Genomic DNA, 20,930 nt, shown 5'->3' on the forward strand with positions numbered 1-20,930 from the left:
ACAATAGATGTTTTAATAATTATAAGCGTAAAAACTAATAAGCTACTAGAAAGAAGCCAGCTAGCAGGGATGGGACTGCTGATAGATTTTTTTTCTCTAAAAGGGACTAGATTATTGTTATGCTTATATTATGCTTAAACATAAAATATAGTCCGAGAATCGACTGTACAAAAATCTTATAAATGAAATAGAGGAAATGGGATCAAGACGGAGTACCCAGCCTTAGAACCATTACTAATCAGACAATCACGATTAGTCCAACACGTCATGTCAGCCAATTGTTAGCTGTCATTAACCCGTCAAATGCACTCGCTATGACATGTATCTTCTGTTTTATCAATTGGGGCAGTTTCCTCCTGATTTTGATAATCCACTTGTGTCTATGTGTTAAGTCAATATGACGTTCTTTTGTTCTAGAATAGGGCTCTTGAAAAGACACCCTGAATTGTCAATAACAAAGTATGTACCTCAGCTTTGGGTGCTTTATTAGGAAGACCATCAAACACCAGGTTGCATCTATAAATACGGCGAAACTAATATTTTGTTCGTGCGCAACATAAAATCAAAAATTGTAGCAAACCGAGGTCCAAAACAATTAAAGGCTTCCACTTTTGGGGAGAGAGGTGATACTATTACAGCGGAAATATGCTTCAGCACCAGTGATGGCGTCTCTCAGAAAGGAAATTGAGTCTCAATTAGGGCTACACGCAGCCCCTGGAGTACGGGAAGTTATTAGTGACTCGGATTGGCTAACTGTGCGTGTGGCTCGACGTCCCGTACCTACCTAATTTGTACAGCATCAACAATACGGCCTGTATGTACTCAATCCCTAAAGAAAATTTGCTTTACTCCACTCCGCTTAGACCTAAATTTATTAGACGCTTTTTATCCTGAATATAATTCATACTTGCGTCGTGTTCATAAATGTGTATATAGTGTACAATTTGTAACGACTTCGGTCACGAAACTCGTAAGGCGTCCAGCCGATGAGTTACCTCTGCCCTGGGCGAAACCGCAAGTCTATTGACAGGCTGAAAAGTTCGCAGACTGACACACAGATGGCGCTACCAGTTTAAAATCTATATTATTTGTAGTTAAGCCTAATCTTCAAATGACACGTGTACAAATTTGATCGCTGTCGGACTATTAGTCTGTGGGATAGAGCATTTTAAGTGAAGCAACTTTTGTTAGCTTGAATAAAATGAATAAAAAAGAATTTCGTGTAATAAAGCATTGCTTTTTGCGAAAAACAACACTGGTCAAGCGAAGGCAGAAGCACGCAATTGCGAGGAAAGAATTCGAGGAGCTTCTTAAGCAATCCAATGGCAAATGGAGACCGTCTGGCGACTACAGACGCCTAAATGCTCAAACCTTTCCAGACCGCTATTCCATATCACTCATCCACGACTTTACGCACTCTATAACAAACTGCGTTTTTTTGTCGACCTTGACGTACCATCAGATCCCTGTAGCTCCCGAAGATATTTCGCAAACGCAATATACACACCTTTCTGACTCTTCGAATTCGCTAGGATGACTTTTGGATTGTGCAACGCGGCGCAAACCTTTCAAAGATTCATCTACTCTATGCTGTGAAACCTCAACTTCTGTTTCGTATACTGTCTGGTTGCGTCTTCCTCTGAATCCGAGCATTTAGAACACCTCGAGTGCATTTTTCAACATGTGCTTAAGGTCGGTTAAGTACTCAACGTTGAATAGTGCAAATTTCTACAATCGCAGGTAAGATTCCTCCGCCATCTGGTTACCCCTGAAGGCATCCAACCGGACTCAGTCAAGGTACAAGCAATTTAGCACTTGCGACTTCTAAAAACCGTTAGGAATCTCAGAAGGTTCTTGGGCATGTTCAAATTCTATCGTCACTTCTTGCACAAAGTCGCCCATCATCAATCGATCCTTAACGCCTTCTTATCTGGGCCGAAAACCAAACATTGTGTATCTAATTTTGTGATTCCCAGAGGCTGTCCAGGCGTTTGAGATCATCGAGCAACAACTGGTGGATGCTACACTTCTTTCATTCCCTCAGCAATATACACCCTTAGCCGTATTCGTCGATGCCTCAGACATTGCCGTAGGCGCTGCTTTTCACTAAAAAGTGACTCAAATCTAGCAGCCATTGGTCTTCTTCTCCAAACAGCTCAATCCCGTTCAACGTACCTATCTATGATCGTGAGTTACTCGCCGCGTACCTCGCAATTAAATATTTCCGGCATTCCCTTGAAGGCAGGCCATTCACATTATTCACGGACCATAAGCCACTCACTTTTGCTTTAAAACAAAAGGCCTTCAAAGCCTTCCATCGCCAACTTCGGCACTGGAACTTTATCAGCTAGTTCACTTCCGACATTCAACATGTTCCTGGAAAAGATAGTTAGGTTGCGGACGCTTTGTCACGTGTTTCCCGCAATCGTCGAGACGCAAAAGGATGACGCAGTTCTTTAGAGCCAACCAGACCAACTCCGAATATACATTCAGGAAATTTTCCTATCTTTGGCTCAATACCCAGTATATACTGCGAGACCTCAGGCAAGGGACCATGACAATATATTCCAACCAATTTCCGAAAGGAAGTATTTCACGCCGCCCATGGTCTAGCACAACGAATTGGTTAGCCACCGCGAAGTATTCTGTATTTCTATTTCGGAACAAGTACATTAATTCTCGGGCCAGACAGTGCATCGCATGGCGAAAGTGCAGAACTACAAAGTTTGTGAGGAAAGAAGTAGGAGTGTTTCCTCGGTCCACCAAGCGTTTGCATGCAATCCACCTCGACATAATTGGCCCTTTGCGAGACTCGTACGGTTCCAGGTATGGTTTCACAATCATCAATAGGTTCACGCGGTGGCCTGAGGTAATACCTCTGAAAGACATTACTACGCAATTTTGTACAGAGGCTCTCTGTGGAGAATGGATTCCACACTTTGGTGTGCCGGCAATTAAAATCACCGACCAGGGTATGCGGTTTGAGTCCTCCTTTTTCTGAGAGTAGAGCAAACTCATCGGCTTTAAACACAACCGGACAACCGCTTACCACTCGCAATCCAATGAGATGCTCGAAAGGTTGCACAGGACACCAATAGTCGTTATAATGGCTTTCTTGGTCGCAAGTCTTGCCACTGATTCTTCGTGACCCTCGAACAGCCAATCGCAAAGAATTTGTGCAAGTCCCGCGGAACTGGTACACGGGGAGCATCTGGGGCTTCCTAGCGACCCTTTTCTCGACATCGGTCGGTTGCGTCTGCTCAAGGACGTAATGCCAAAACTGAAGCCGTCACCACTCGCCAACTACACGAAAACCGTGACTGACGTTCCCAGGGATCTCGAATCCTGTACGCACGTTCTAGTAAGAACGGGCGCTCCTCGGAAGCCGCTGCAGCCACCTTCAAAGTCTTCGAGTGATGCCGACATTATTTTAGCCTCAACATCGGGGGCACGACCAAAAGGTCGCCTCGGCTCTACTAAAGCCCTTTGCCCAGTAAGAAAACGCGACCAGGGCGGACTTCGCCATAAGAGACCCCACTTTCCCCAAAGAGGACATCATAATTGATATCCAGGCAGAAATCAAATATACATTACAAGAAGAAAAAGCCGGTACCCGTGAAGAAATTAGGCGACTGCCGACCCCACCAAGCGACTGGCCACAAGGAAAAGGGCATTGTTCAACCACCACAAAGCCATTAAAGAGTTGAAAGAGAAACCCATTTTCTACTTATCAGCAGACAAAGGAAGCGCAGTAGTCATTATGCACAAAGAAGCATACAACGACTTAGTGCGGAAAAAGTTAGAAGATAGAAAGTTTTCCATCAACATGATGGACTCACTTCCAGACTCCGTTGAAAGAATGGAAAAGGCCCCGAATTAATGCAAACCCATTATTAAAAAAGAAGTCGAACTGAGAATGCCTAACCCATCTTTGCCTAGAATCAAATGCCTCCCCAAAACACAGAAAGAAGGCAACGCGGTCAGAGGGAAACAGCAGAGGGGTCATTGCCAGACTCGACGAGGCCAGGGGGATATTAAGTAATGAGATACTAGTATCCTTCGACGTAAGCGCGCTCTTCCTAAGCGTACCGATGAAGAAACGCCTATACTTGTTCGAAGAATGGATCACGACACACGAAAAGTTATCCGAATGAAGGAAGAAGGCTAAACTGCATAAGAAACTGGCCTTCACATGGAGGAGCGAATCGTATTTCACATTCAAAAATAAATTTTATAAAACAACCTCCGGGCAGCAATAGACAGCCCCCTCTCATCGTTGCTATGCGAGTTACTTATGAAGAACCAGGAGAATAAACTCGAGGAGGCTCGGGCAGTCCCGAGATTCTGGATCAGATACGTGGACGATGTATTAGCAATCATCAAAAGAGAAGAAGCAGAACAATCCTCGAGAAACTCAACCGGGCACACAGGAACATCGAGTTCACCATGGAGATGGAAAAGGAAGGGGAAATACCGTTCCGGGTCTTAAAAATAATCCGGGTAAGAGAGGATTTTGAATTGGACATTTATAGCAAACCAACTCAGACACAACAAACCAACGAAGGCACCTCAAACCGCGATTTCCTCCACAGGATGGCGGCATACAACTTTCTGATTCACAGGATGGTCACAACACCGCTCAACGAAGAGAGAAGAAATAAAGAAATGAACTGCATCCTGAAAATAGCCAAGGAAAACGGATCGAACAGGAACCTCATCAAAAACCGGATCACAAAGAAACTACACCAGGCCTCAAGACAGCAACTTTCAACACTACTCCAGGAGGCGAACAAGAACAAGCAAAAATGTTTCCAGATTGGTGGAACTTTTAGGAACGACTCCGGGAAGACTAGAAACATAAATAAAATGCCATAATTACAGAAATAGTTATAAAAAACCTAAATTGGAAGGATAGTTTTCAGAAAATAAAACACTGGTCTCCCAAATTCGTATTTTTATACAATGCTTTTAGCCAATAAAAAAGAAAATATCTTCATAGACAAATCTTTCACTTAACGGGGTGACCCCGTGTGTCGGATCCGAGGAATCGACCTTTTTTTTGCAGCAATTGCATCTAGATATAACGATAGCAGCTACGATGATAAAATCCGCGCACGATTGTTATCAGCCAACAGAGCCTATTTCACTTTACAAAAACTGTTCCGCTCGAAACGTCTAACCAGAGGGTCAAAGGTCTTCCTGTACGAGACAATGATCTTACCAGTCCTCATGTATCCCTCGAAGAATTGTGTCCTTAGCAAGAAAAATTGCGAACTCTTGGCCGCGTTTGTGAGAAGAATCCTCCGAAGAATTTTTGGCCCCCTACATGAGGATGGACGATTCAGTAGCCTACATAACGACGAAATCTATGAGCGATACCATGACCGTCAGGCTCAATAGGTTACGGTGGGTGGGTCACCTAATCCGTATGGATGATGATGATCCCACCCAAAAAGTCTATAAGGGCAATATCTATGGTAAAAAAGGAAGACGAGGCAGACCCTGCCTGAGGTGGAAAGATGGCGAATTGATGGAATTGATGGAGCACCTAACAAGCCTCTTCAGTTGCGGAAGTTTAGTCAGTCTTCATCTTTATTGCTTTTGCAAGCACGGTTTAGAAGTCGTCTGGTTGATTTCCTGTGTCTTCGCAGTTATCGGTTCCACCATGGAACCGTTTTACCACCTTGGCCTCGGTAAATAAAACAAACCTCTTGAAAGCACTATAAAAGTGTCCAATTCAGAGTTTTCAACTGATCTTCTATCGCCAAAGAAGTCCTTAGTCGCCTAGGGAGCTCAACTTTGTCGCAAAGAAGTTTCCTGAACGTTGTCCTATCCGTTTTCCTAGGATTCCTTCTTTGTATTACAAGCTGTTCGCCTGCAATAGTTAAACGAAATTCTAAGGAACGGTGATCTGAGAGTGAGACTTCATCTAGCACTCGCCAGTTTCTAATTAGCTCTAACAATTTTGAAGTACAGATTGTTAGGTCAATGGCTTCACTTCTTCTTGGCCCCACGAACATAGGGGCGCACCCTACGTTCGGGTTCATCAGCCCAGCTGAAGTGATAAAATCAAACAGCTTCTCTCCTCTGGGATTGCAAGTATGCTGAGCGTTCGCATTACAACCTATTAAAAGTTCAATGCCAATTGATTCTGCATACACTGCAAGATTCCTTAGTTCTTGGGGCGGAAGACACAAAGAATCATAGGGTAAGTAAGCAGAGGCAACTATGACGTTTCTCTTCTTACCATTAACCAGGTATTGTAATTGTTTAGGATATGCGGGATCCTAAGTCCACATCCACATGATGGTGGACCGGAGCAATTAAGGAGCAACTTACTCCCACGTTTTATAATCCATGGATCTCTAGTTTGGGGCATAGCACCCAAGCATTCAAAATTAAAAAACCACTGACGGTTTCGTCCAGGGCAGAAGCAACTCATCAGACGCTGCCTCACCTTTGCCCTGGGAGCAGCGTGACCGAAAGCGCCAACAGGTGGAAAAACGCTCCCTTATATCATCGCAAAAATACGACAAAATTGCGAATTATATTGGACTAAAACGCCAGTTAGACTAAAGCTGGGTAGTTGTTTAGGATATGCGAGATCCTAAGTCCACATCCACGTGATGGTGGCCCGGACCAAGGTATTGCAAGTTGACAGCAAGAAGGTCCTGGGAACAGAATTGTCTCAGCATGGTTGCCTCGTACAATTTTGATACCAGAACGCAGGCCTTCGGTCTCGAAGATCATCGTAGAAGATCCTAGTCCCCTTGACTCATCCAATACGGCAGATTCTGTTAAAACGAACCCATGGCTCTTGAACCAGAAATATATAAAGACAGTCTTGCAACTTTGCCAGCCTTGCCGCCAGTAGATAGGAAGAAGCTTTGGAATGCTGCGGGTTGATTTGACTAACTCTTATGTTTGTAGCCATAAGTGCAGTCTAATATGAAAAACGCCGCTAACTAAAAAATCTGCTGCATGCTGTATGGATCTAACCGGGGTTACCAGCTGTCCTCACCTTCTGCCAAACATTTCGCTTTCTCGCGTCCGATTTCTCTGGATACCGCCACACTTGGTGATGTAGCAACGTCCATGTCCTCATTGCCAAGAAACTTCGCATTCTTTCGCAGTGCCTTCCGTTGTCGTCGGCTAGAAGCCCTCACGGTTCTCGGAGTCCAGACTGCATGGATCTGTTTTCACATACCGGCGTTAGGCTAGTTGCGTCCAGATTACCAGCTTGCCTTTCTTCCGTTTTTCCGGGTGCAGGCGGAGGAGACGATTCTGACAGGCAGGCCTATAGTCACTTTTCCTTTGCGGCCGAAGTTTCCTTCTGCCGAGCCTTCCTCCCCCGTATTTTTGAAGTGTTAGGCAACAGTGTCGCGGACAGGCAGGCCGTAGTCAGATTTCCAGTTCCACTCATTAAGGGAGTTGCTGTACCCGGGTGTAGGCTTTCCACTGAAGTGGAGACCCTGTCTTCCACAGATTCCTTCGTGGGGGAACATGAATTAGGTGAGGCCTCCAAAATCCGTACCTGGCCCACGACCTGGTATCTCAGAGTCGCGGGTGAATTCGATGTCTGTGACTTCTTACCACTTGAAGAGTTACAATCCTTTGTTTCCATCTTCATGTGTTTTTGGACACCCTTAGTGTAGTAGTAAACTACCATAAGCACCACCACCACGACAAGGTGGTGTCCGAGGGGGAGAATCATTCATTTACTCGCTCTTCTGTCATTTGGCAATTTTCAGATGATTATTTTATTTTTCGTTGACAGTTTTATCCAAAACAAAATTCATTTAAATATTTCTAATGATAACAAAGAAATTGCCGAATATTTCAAAAGTGGTTATTAACCGTTTTCTACGTTGCGGTTTTCGCATACACCTGAACATGCTGCGTATTTCTAGATGCAATTCTAGAATTTGTATCGGGCTAAGGTTGGAATGCTGTGCATATAAATGCAAATGCGAATGCTGAAACATTCTGCAATTTTTTTGGTTTAAAAGAGGCCCTTCCGATGGAAGATGACTAGATGCAAAATATAGATAAATTCGCAGTAGCTTTTGTTGTCATCCCAACTGATGATGAATTGTGGGTTCACTGTCTATGCCAAAAAATTAACGGGAGATTAAGTGGAAGTGAACTGGCGAGAGGGATTGGTTCACTCCAATTCACACAGTTTATAAAAGAAAATGATATAGATGAGCTAATATTCCATGTAGCACGCACAAATATAGATAATGTTTCGTTGCTGAAAGAGATTATTCTTAAGTATTATTACCATTACAATGCATGCCGAACAATTGAAGGATTTTCAATAGCAGAGCAAACACAAGCAGCCATGACCCACTTCAAGGTTGGCTGTGATCATTCATCCGTGTACCATCAACAATATTTCCATTATGTTATCCTAATAATTAAATACGTTTACTGAGCCATTACATGCTCATTTTAAGTAGTACTTCTTTTCAATTAGCGTAGCTCTTCCAAGGTGTTCACAAAATTTATACAATAAACAAACGAAAGCATTCAAAAACACTCCCTTAAGTTACAAAGTTTATATGAGCTCTATAAAATTTCGGGGTACTAAACCTTATTAATCTCATTTTGAATCCTTAAATTCAACGTTACGCCATCAAATGATTATGGACCCATAGCATAACATAGCATCCCCATTTCAATATAAGCGAATTGAACACCTCAGAAAACGACCTTCATTAAATTCTCTAATTAAGTGATCTATGTGCAGATTCTCGTTTTGATCAGAAAGATACTCCCTTTCCAGATCATATCAATTCACTGGAAAATTGCTTAAGTATTCTGTATTCTTCGAAATAATAAAAGAAGCGATTTTTTCTTCATCATCGTAACCATCTTAAATTCTTCGCTTAATATCTCATAATTCGCTTATTTAGTGCCTTCAATGTTATCCACTTTATGGGAATATATCCACGTAAATGTAAAAGTATTTACAACGCAAACGATTCTATGTGTTTGCCAGGGGAGTCATCCCCTTGAGAATAAGCTCTACATACACCCACTTTGTCTAGCCCCATAGGCTAGTTGGGTAATTCTTGTGTTTTCAGTCCTAGAACTTCCAATAGAAAATGATTTGATGAAATTTTCGATTATAGCATCGAATAAATTTTTATAGGCGTTTATAGAAGGATACTGTGTGAACATTGTGACACTGCAAGAAAGTATAGGGAGGAAATCATAAAATCGAAATCTTACAATAAAACCCACTTTATCGTCTTCGTCACCCCCGTCCTGGGGGTGGCAAGAACATACGAAACGATATGTAAATTTGTCTATCCTTGAAATTTTTGTTTACCATGTCGATGTTTGTTGATTGTATCTTATGCCGCATGTACAGAAGTGTTTGCATGTGCACGTAACGTAAAAAAAAAAATTCAGTACATTAATGAAATGGTCAATGGCGTGTGAATTTTAATACAAATGTAATGAAATTTTAATGCGAAATAAAACGACAATCACAACCCCTGTTTGTATATTAAATTCTGCTTGATGACCATGGTTTCCTCAAATTTTATTCAAAATCTCATTCGAAAGTGTTCAATCTACGGAAAAGTGTAATATGTACCTGAAAGGCTCGCACCACCCACCCCCACTTTTTCAGTCCATGGCTTCTGATGCATAAAATATGTGAATGACAGAGTTCCGGCAAACAACCATTGTTCAACATAAATCGTAAAACCTGATTTTCAAATGGCAACCATCGTGTTCCATGCTTATCACATTGACTACCGCAGGTGGTCAATGTTACTAAATGGCTCCTCGAACAAGACCTTCATGGCGATTAAAATCACATCAAAATGTCCTTCGTTTTCTTTTTCCATTGCTAAAAGCAACAGGGAAACGTAGCAGGTGAAGCAAACAAACACCAATATCCTTGCTGCTTGGCTGGACCCCATTCAACCTGAAGTAAGTAGTCCATGGAAATTGTGGCCGCTTTTATTCAAAACGGTGAAAATCTTTCATCCATTTGAATAATCCCAAAGTTAGGATTGCGTTTACCATATGTAAGATAACAAATCTTTCAGAAACGTTGGACACCTTACGGTCTAAAAAGCCCTTGCAGCGCTGTACCGGATTTACAAAAAATGGTCCATGTTCATATGGAGGGAACATATCTCCTTATGAAAATATGTACATATATAGAACAGAAAGCCAAATAATCCCTCGTGTATAAACCGTATATGCAAAATATTGGATTACACTGGATAGTAAAAACAAAGGACTCAATATTATAAGATACTCCTTACTGAGAGGACGCTACTTATCAAACATAACCTTCGACAACTGCATAACTACAATCAGAGCCATAAAATATAGCATACGACTCCCTCAACTGAGCCCGTTAAGATGGATTTTAAGAATACTCTCAAATTTTTCTCTTCTTCTCGTAAAAAGGACTAAAAGGAATAGAAATTTATCCGCTAGTAACCTGTAAATTTCAAATCTTCTTGCTACCGAAACGTAAACAAAGATTGGTCTCATGACTACAACCCTTAGCTATCGCAGCCGGTATATCATTGGGGTCTGGAATATGTGCACGTTTCCCGAAGCCGGGATCGAGGACCCCAATAATGTTCGTTTTTTCCGACTTGAGGGGCGAGGTGGAAATTCGGACACGATTCCGATGTCAAACTGTTGCCGGTTTCTGACAGAATATTGGCTATCCCGCTTTAAGAACACCACAGTTCTGCAGTCCTGCGCACCAGCGGAGATTTCCAAGGCAAGAAAGCTTTCTTTAAACAACTATAGGCAGTTTAGAAGAAGTTTCTTAAATGTGACATTGGTCTCAACCACACTTTGCTCGGGTATACAATGGGAAGTCATGATCTTGACCATAGCAACTACGGTGAAAGGTTCGTAGATTTCTAAAATTTTGATCGTCTCGTTGGCAGCATACTATTCAAACACAGTGCCTGCCACAAGATCCATTGAATTTCAACCAAAGGGATGATATGGCAAGCTACCGTGATATCTGAATACGGACTTCCTACAACCAGAAGCGAAATTTTCTTTCCCGCGCTCGAATAGAGTAATGCCAACGACCTTGACACTTTCCGTGCGGAACAATTCCTTGGAGCCCTTGCAGTCCTGCTGACTTACTACTTGCACTACTGGTTCGAAAATAATGGAAATTAAAGATCCTTCTCAGAGAATGAAGCAAAAGGTAATCATTCCGAAGAGGACAGCCGCTCCGAGTGAGGCAATTAAAGGAATATTTGTGTTTTTCCTTTAAGAATTGGCGAGTCCTAAGCCCACATCCACTTGATGCCGGACAGGACCAAATGGAGAGCAACTTGCTCCCACTCTTCATGGTCCACGGACTCCTCTTATTGAATTTAACACCCAAGGTTCAAAAAGTGAAAGAGGGAGGAAGACGACTCCGGTTTCGCACCAGGAATGCAGCGTGTCCGAAGCGGCTCGCAGATGTTATACGCTCCATTTTATAATTCACAAAACATGATAAGGGTGCGAATTCTATTCTACGTAAATCCAGCCACCGTTCGAACCAAAGCTTGGTCGGGGCAAGACACTTTTTTTTAGGAATTGGGGAGTCCTAAGTCTGCCTCCACGTTATTATTATTCTGTCAAGGGAAAGTCGCACCGCGTCCTTAAAGAACTATTATGCGCCTTTTGCGGGTTATAGTGTACCTATTAATCATAGTATCTCAAGCAAGCCTATAACCGTCCGAAACTTAAGTATATTCTCTACTTCCAGATCTTTCAACTTTGCATCTGGTATTAAGTATAGAATACTGTCCCAGGACATATATAGAGGTTCCATCACACTCCGCCCAAAACCTGCTGGCACTGTCCCTAGATATCCCTAACTTCCCCAGATGATAGTTTAGCCGACAGTGACCAGTGAGAATTCCCACCATGATTCGGAGGCACTTTTTGGTGAGGTTTAAGCAATCCTTTGTGCGCAAGGGTTCGTATCCCCCAATAAGCACCCTGGCCTGCTCCACCCCTGGTAGGCCCGCCCAGTATAGTTCCCTCAACTGTTCCTATTCATTTCTTAATGTCATAGCCATGAAACCGTTTTTGATTCCGCAGAAGGATTCTTGCCCGTGTAAAGGCATCCCTTTTCCCTTCTTGGCTAGTTCGTCCGCCGCCTAATTGCCTTCCAACCCAGGCTGGCCTGGAATCCAGAGTATCCAGACCTTGTGAGGCGAATCCGCACTCACATTCCACGTATAACAACTGCAAGCCGCTTGAATGACGCTGCTCCCAAGGCAGAGGCAGCGTCTGATAAGTTGCCTCTGCCCTTGTGAGAAACCGTAGGCGTCTTCGTCCCACCCAAAAACTGAAAACGAGACCCTAAAAGTTTTTGTAAAAACCAACTTTCTAGCTTCTAAAATAAGAATAAATGGCAAATGAAACCACTCTTTACGGCCTAGCGAGTATGAACAAGTGCAAACTCATGAACTCGGGTGAGTCATTGAGTAATGTGTAACCAACGATGAACTTATTAAACCCTAGACCAAATAGAATTTATGAAATTCTTTTGCACAGAAAGATTTCCATTCAAGAGCAACATCTGGTTAAAATCTATAGAGCCAATCTTGACTGGAGAACTCGGAGAGGTCCACTGACGAGATCAGCTTTCCGCAAATACTCCGACAAAACTAAAGACATCTTCTTTTTTTTCTTCAGCCTTTGGTCTGTTGGTGGCTCACCACCTACTTCAATGTTCAGACCAATCTTGGCAAGTGAATTCACCTTAGCGCAATTTCGGATGTGATCAAAACGTGTCACACCACTAGTCGAACGCAAGATCTTCATCTCCATTACGGCAAAACGCCCTTCATTGTCTTTTATAGTCGACCAACACTCTGAACCATAGAGAATAACAGGACGGACGACATTGCAGTAAATTTTAGATTTCAGACGACGATCACAAAAAACACCAGCTGAGGAACTCCACTTCATCCAGATTGCGTTAGTGCGTGAAATATTCCCATAACGCAGTTCTCCATTGGCTGATAGCATTGACCCGATTTATTTAAATCGCTCAGTTCTGGACAGGTCACTGCCACTGAAAGTGGTTGTGCATGTTTCATGGGAATCAGTCGCCAGAAACTCAGTTTTATTCAGATTCAATCTGAGACCGTGTCACAAAACTGATAACATCTGCTTTCGAAAATACAACTATCTAAACACTAGCATCAAGTTGAGGCTGTTATGCACCAATTTTCGTTCTGCGCCAGTTTTCTCTCTATGGTATTATATGGGAGTAGCACATGGACAAATTTGGCGGCCTACAAGGCGAAGTTTTTGTATACGTCATGCAACTCTATACCCTCATTTTGGAAGTCACTTTGGCAGCATCCTTCATTCTTGCTGTGTTTTCTCCGAATAATTGCATAGGGATGTCCAGCAAGAAACAAAATTTATTTTCATCTTTGACCGTGATTTGTCAAAATGCACTAGACGAGTCAATATGCATGTGAACAATAGACCGCGGTTCAATTAGATTTCAGGAAGAAGATGGGAGAACGGATTCAGGGCTAAATAAAACCACAATAGCTTAGTAGATTCCATGCCTGATTGGTATCCCTGCTGATGGTTACGAACTTCCTAATTCTTCATTACTTTATTATTACTACATTACTTCAGGGGATGAACGACATTTAGGCTGATATTGTCGAAACGGTGGTGGTCAAAGGGTAGTATAGGTCCCAGGGCGAAACGTGGATTGGTACCCACGATGGAGTATAAAACCTGTGAAACACCTGCTGAACGAACACCAATGGCTCTACTACCAAACCCTATGTCCACCTCCACGTGGTGACTGCTGGGAGCTCTTTCTTAACGAAAAGCTGCAGACGAAGAAGGATGAAGGCGAGTCTCAGGCGCCTAAAAACGGGACAAATTGTATCAACTAGTTCTTCAGGTTGGGGTTTTGGTAGGGCTGACAACCCTAGACGGAAAACAACTTGTTACGAAGCCACAACAGGAGCTTCGGACTGGACGGATTACACAACGACGAACCCGGCAACGACAAAGGAATAACGATTTGCGCATTTTCTCATGGAACGTGCGCTCCCTGTACAGAGACGGAATTGCTAAGCAACACGCCGATACCCTGTCCCAATATAGGGCTGATGTAACAGGGTTACAGGAGATGCTTTGGACAGGGACCAGTTTCCTGGAAAAGAGCCGCTACACCATATATTATAGTGGCCATCCAGTAAACAGTGTGCACGGAGTAGGTTATCGGCTTTGAAAACATAAGCGAAAGGCTATGCACTCTGCGCTTGCGAGACAAATTTAGAAATATAAGCCTCATTAACGTTCACGCCGCTACAGAGGAGAAAGCGAAGTCGGAGAAGGATACCTCCTACGAGGCAGTAGAACGAACCCTCGATAGTTGGGGATTTTAACAGTCAAGTAGGAACGAAGCCCGTATTCAGGCGATACGTTGGCTGTCGTAGCTTACATCAAAATGCAAATGATAAGGGACTGCGGATTATTCAATTAGCAATGTTACACGAAGTGGTTGTTTGAAGTACCTGGATTGAGCGGAGAGCGGTCCACAAAAGAACGTGGGCCTCTCCAGACGGGACCATTTTCAACCAAATTGACGACATGCTGATCGAACCCCGACACATCTCAGCCTTGGTGAATATCAGAACTTATAGGGGGGCCAATATAGACTCGGATCACTATCTCGTTGACATGGTGCTCCGAGCTCAAATAACATAGATCCTGGAGATGAAGCCTCAACCAATGATCTTCACAATCACCTGAAGAACGTTATCATAAATCCGGCCACAAACATATTTGGCCCCAGCCGCAAAAAGAGTCGGAACGGCTGGTTTGACGATGAATGTAAGCTAGCAACAGAACGGAAGAATGCAGCATACCGAGTAATGTTGCATTCTCAAAGAACGCGGGCACGCGCAAAGACTTATCATGAACTCCGGCGAGCGGAGAAACCACTTCACAGACGGAAGAAGGAAGCCTGGGAGAACTAACAGGTCTATGAACTCAAAAAGTACAGGGAGCAACTGCAACAGGCGCGCAAGTTTTACGAACCAGTCAGCAGGATGAAGCCTTACACACCCCGGTGTTCATCCTGCCGAGACAAAGAGGGAAATCTGATTTCCGACAGAATGGGCATATTGGAGCAATGGATTGAGTATTTTGATGAACTACTGAACAACCAGAACATCGGCGAGTTGGAGGTCCCGCCAACTGAAGACGACGGACAAATACTGCCACCACCAAGTTTAGGAGAAACAGTCCATGCAATTCATCGGCTAAAAAATCATAAGTCGCCAGGAGCCGATGAAATTACAGCCGAATTGGTTAAATATTTAGGCGACCAGTTACACCAAGTGGTTCATCAACTTGTGCTCAAGGTTTGGGACAGCGAATCAATGCCTGACGATTGACAACGAGGCATTATCTGTCACATACATAAAAAGGGAGATATCACACAGTGCAGCAATTATAGAGGTATCACGTTGCTGAGTACCATCTATCTTCCTAGGCCGGATATCCTTATACGCCCAGAACATCATTGGCCCATACCAAAGAGGCTTCACTCCAGGCAAATCAGCAACAGATCAGATTTTCTCTCTGCAGCAAGCAACTGCTGGAATATGGACTGTTACACCGTCTTTTCATCGACTTTAAAGCCGCCTATGATAGCATAGCCAGGGTAAAACTGTACACGGCCATGAGAGAATTCGGTATCCCGACGAAATTGAAAAGACTGACTAGGCTGACCATGACCAATGGGCGAGGCCAGATAAAAGCAGCAGGATCACTCTCAAGACCATTCAACATCAACCACTGTCTAAGAGAAGGGGATGCCCTATCATGCGTCCTCTTTAACCTGACCCTCGAGAAAGTAATCCGTCATGCTGAGGTAAATGCGGCGGGCACAATTCTCTTTAAGTTCACCCATCTACTGGCCTATGCTGACGATATCGACATCATTTGAAAAACGACGCGAGACGTACAAACTGCCTTCATCCACATCGAGCAGGCGGCAGTTGGCGCGAGATCTTTGGCTGCACATTAATGAAGGCAAGACAAGACATATGGTGGCAACGTCAGCACAGAAAACCAACCAACCAACAACATCAAACTTCAACTTTGAGACCGTTTATAATTTCTACTATCTAGGGTCGAAAATCACAACCGATAACAGTTACGACGATGAAATCCAGGCACGTAGCCATAATTTCATACAAAGGGATTTTTTCTTGTAGGGTTATCTTAAATCGACGTATAAAATCTTAAGTCTTGGGATCAATTATAACATAATATCTGAGAAGAAATAACAGCGTTGATGCAGAACACGTGCTGTGCAGTTTTCAGAAATTTTACTCAAGACAATGACGAAGGACATTTACAGGTCATTATTTTTAAGTCACAAATTACCAGGAACTGTATTATAATTTAAAATAATTTATTTTCTATTCACTAGGATTTTTTATTTTGAAAAAAATGGTGGCCGTTTCTATTTACGAGACCCTGGACTTGGCTCCACTTTGAACAAAGGATTGTGGTATTCTGTTTCAAACACCAAGAGGAAATGAGTGGGAAGAAGAAAGTCTCCCCTTTAGAAAGTTGTGGGGATCACCGCATCCTTTAGAAAAAGACTTACTGCGGTCTCCCGATCCTTGCCCCCTCCTTACATAGTCAAAAGTCGGAAGCCAATTTTCCCAACTCCGTCGAAATGCTTTGACAGCCACCACCCTTAAGGGGAGAAGCCAATTCTAAAAATTGTGAAAGATATGCCACCTGAAATCAACTCACTCGAGCCGGCTACGCGTAAACGACTCTCCTGCGAGTGGTATAGCTTTGCGGAGTATTACGCTTTCCTTGAATTTAAGATAGTAAATAAGAGTCCGGCGAAGAGGATTCATGTCAATTCCTTAGTCTAAATATCAATTTTTCACGGAACACGCCTCATCCTTACCTTTTTATCTCCTGCATCTTTTTCGACAGCTTCTGCGGCCGGTATTAGTGTTTTCTCGACCAGCATTCTTTCCATCTACAAAAATTTTCCTAGAGACGATCTCGTGACCAAGCGATTGGGTGGAAATACCCCAAACGCCAATGAATCTTTTAACGCCACGGTTTGGCGCATGGCCCCAAAGTACTTGAATTCTGGGGAGAAAATAGTTGCTATTGCCACCTACATCGTTGCCGGGCTATTCAATGGACGCTACGAAATCATATTGATGATGATAGGATCGCTGAACTTAACCACTGGACATCAGTGTAACGTGTATGCCGATCACATGGAGGCATCCGATTAGAGTGCGCGGACTGACGCCCTTAACCTTAAAAGGTTACTGCGCCTCAGAGGAGGCATATTTTGATACCATCATGATAAGTTTGACATTGGAATTTCACCTGTGGAGAATACACAAAAGGACACGAAAACTCCTCTCCGCAGAAAACTCATGACAATTATGCCCTCCCAAAGGGAGATATTTTCATATTATACGACTCGGAGGGGACTTGGAGAGAGCGTACATTAAACTATTTTCAAATGCATTAATCTTTTACTAACTTGTTTGTATAGCATCAAGGACATCTCGATCAGACCCTTACCTGTTTTACTAAGTCCTATGTCTCGCAAAACCGTAAAGGAAGCATGTGAGCTTTTCTAAAAGTCCTGGGTAGAACTAAAGCAAACTACCGGAAACCGGAAACCATCCTCGATGGCGTATGAATGTGGTATAAGCATATGCGATCTAAGATTCAGTTGACATATGACAGCCAGGGTTTCATCCATGCTCAAAACGGTAAAAGCGTAATTGTTAGATTGACTAGATGTGGGACATAGAATAAACTCTCTATATTCAGATACTCTGAGACTGATTCTATTTTTGATACATGGTTGGAGGGTTGAAGCGTGCCATTCTAGAAAGTCAACAAAAATCATACACAAAATCATGTAACCAAAATCTGTTTTCCAAATTCCCACACCTCCTAGTAAACCGAATTAATCAACTGAAAAGATGGCTGGCAGTCTTACAATTGTGAACGCATTATCTTAAAACGCCATCAAATCGAGTTTGTAGAAATAAAAGCAATTAAGTACCTAAAATGCAAACATATCCAAAATATCTGAAAGACATCGCACGAAATCTTTCAAGCTTGCAACATCATGGTTGGTTGCTTGTTATTTTTATTTCATCAAACAACATTTGCAAATATAATTAAACTGAAATGTATAATTATGTACACTTCAAAGTAGTGAAGTAAAAATATCATCAAGCAAACACACATGATAAGGATAAGGTTTCGAGTATGGATACTTTTAAGAAAACTCTACCCACACGGCCAACGCAAAGTTAAAATCCAGTTCCTTAGATCCTACCCGGTATACCCACATTGGCAAAGTTTAAGTGAACGAAAAATTCGAAAATTAAATACTCCTACTCTGAAATATTTGCACATTTACAGTGGGTCAAAGTTTATTTCCATGGCAAATTACTTGGCTCTTCAAAAACGAAATTTTACTGTCAAGTTCAGGATATATTGCTTAATAAAAATTCCATTTTTCAACGCGAATTCGTTTAAACTTGTTAAACAGATACAACTTTTTGTGCTGCAATCAAAACATGAGAAGGATATTCCGAAACGTTTAAGGTTGCTTCTAAATATGCGAATGAACAATTGGCAATTTCCATATAAAAATATGAGAATATTCCTTTGTCAATTGCTAACCGGTGAACTTGAGCGTTTGATTTTTTTGTAACGCCATGTTTTTCTAACATTTGACAAGGATGAAAAATAAATGGAATAAAAAATAGGTCGGAGTAACATTAATCTTTTAAATGAATGCTATTAGCAATAGTTTGGTATCCAGGATATCGATGAATTTATGGCTCTACTATCTCAGAGACCCGTGTGGAGCTACCAAATCTCCCATCAGGCGCGTCCCCTCGTGCGGATAAGAGAACGCTTAGTGGATGCGTTATAGGCATGCACATGCACGCATCAGGAGATGCGCGTGCACGGATGTAGCGCAGCGAGGTTAACAACATTCGAAATGTCAAATCGGTTAGTTACCGAGAAATACTTCTGGCCCTCCATGAATAAGGACATCAGCGCCAGAGAGTGCATCGCATGCCAAAAGTGTAAGGTCACCAGGCATGTAAGAAAAGAAGTGGGCTCAATTCCCCGCACTACCAAGCGCTTCCACACCATACACCTCGACATCGTAGGATCTTTGCGAGACCCGCACTGGTATTGCCTCACAATTATCGACAGGTTTACGCAGTGGCCTGAGGCAATACCTCTGAAGGACATTACGGTGCAATTTTGTGCCGAAGCCCTCTTTCGCGAGTGGATCCCTCGGTTTGGCGTCCCTGCAGTCATTATCACTGACCAGGGAATGTAATTTGAGTGCACTCTCTTCTCGGAGTTAGGCAAACTCCTGGGATTCAAACGCCAGCGAACTACGGCTTACCACCTTCAATCCAATGGGATGCTAGGATGCTACTCGGCCTACGAACAACCCGCCGAGAGGAGTTTGCTGCCAGCCCCGCGGAGCTGGTATACGAGGGGAACCCAAGACTCCCAAGTGATTCGGTCTTCGACAAGAGATCGGGTGTCACAGATTCGGGATTGCTGCGCCTGCTGAAAGACAACCTTGGCCACATGAAAGCCACACCTCCCACACGACACTCGTCCGCACCTGCCTGGGCGCCCAAGGAGCTGGACACGTGTGTGCACGTCCTGGTCAGGACGGATGCTGTTCGGAAGCCGCTGCAGCCTCCATACAAAGGGCCCGTACCATGTTCTCGAGCGTAGAGAGCATTTCTTCCAGCTCGAGATCGGGCGACAGAAAAAGGCTGTCTCCTCATCCAGGCTGAAGCCCGTTTGCGCCCCAAATCAACGTCGCGTTCGCTTCGCCGTATGATAGGCAACACAACCCTAGATTTCATCTGATGGCGGTATGATGTGGCGCAGCGGGGTTAACACGGGTATGCCTACACGCAGGCCGGGTACGTAGGAAGTAAACGCTCACCCGTAGATGAAAATTGGCTATAGGAAGGACACCCAAAAATCAAACCAAATATGGAGGACGAGGAGAATAGTTTTTTTACGCGGCAGGGCTTCGGAAACCCAGTACCAGCGGCTTTTGGGAGTGGGAAAGCGGGCTCTCGACCGTCGATATCCAGCGATCGCAGTGCCTCAGTAGTGAGAAACTTGGCTTCTTTGGCATCTCATGCTACAAGAAATCTTAGTGGAGTGGAAATGAGGAATACATCAGATCCTTTTCGAAAAAGCTCAAAACTTAGAAGGCCACCACCGAAGGCAACTTTACCCCAGCTCGGCAGTCGAGATTCATTGACGGACTCGGAAGGGAACTTGGAGAGTCCCCGGGCTGACATAACTATCGATGCTATAAAATGCAATGGTGGAAGGCAACAAACTGCAACAGCGTTTGTTTCATTGGGAGAACGCATAAATGAAATTTGTGAGCTCATTAAAAAGAGGCGGAATATCCACCAAAATATCTGGGCTCTGATACGAGGTATTAAGTTTTGCTATATTAGGGCGGTGGAAGAGAAAAACGCCCAAGCGTCATGTGACAAAGCCACACGGGAGACGCAGGTGACGCCACCTCAACGTAAGATAGGTGACAACGGGGGCAAATGGAGTAGGGATGGAATAAGTGAATCCCTTGGTGTCCAACAAGCGGCCAAGAAGAAGAAAGCCTCATCGCCGAAAAAGGTGTTGGTAGTTTTCTGATTACGGGCCCAACTGTGACAAAAGGGAAACAGCCTACAGCTCGTAAACTCGAAGAATGAATAAAGCTGGACGGCAAAAAATGGCATAAGGAGAAAAACAAGACTCGTCCGGAAGTAATCATTATTACCAAGAAAGGAGATATCTCCTACGCCGAC

The 20,930-nt window shown here is 43.4% G+C and overlaps 1 protein-coding gene across 1 annotated transcript in view; it reads right to left on the reverse strand.

The window, feature by feature from the left end:
• Positions 1–20,930, reverse strand: part of LOC119649002 (dexamethasone-induced Ras-related protein 1) — a 192,561-nt gene that overhangs the window by 144,813 nt on the left and 26,818 nt on the right. The gene's annotated exons all lie outside the window — the stretch shown is intronic.

This window comes from Hermetia illucens, chromosome 2 (genome assembly GCF_905115235.1).
Source record: "Hermetia illucens chromosome 2, iHerIll2.2.curated.20191125, whole genome shotgun sequence".
NCBI classification, from domain to species: domain Eukaryota; kingdom Metazoa; phylum Arthropoda; class Insecta; order Diptera; family Stratiomyidae; genus Hermetia; species Hermetia illucens.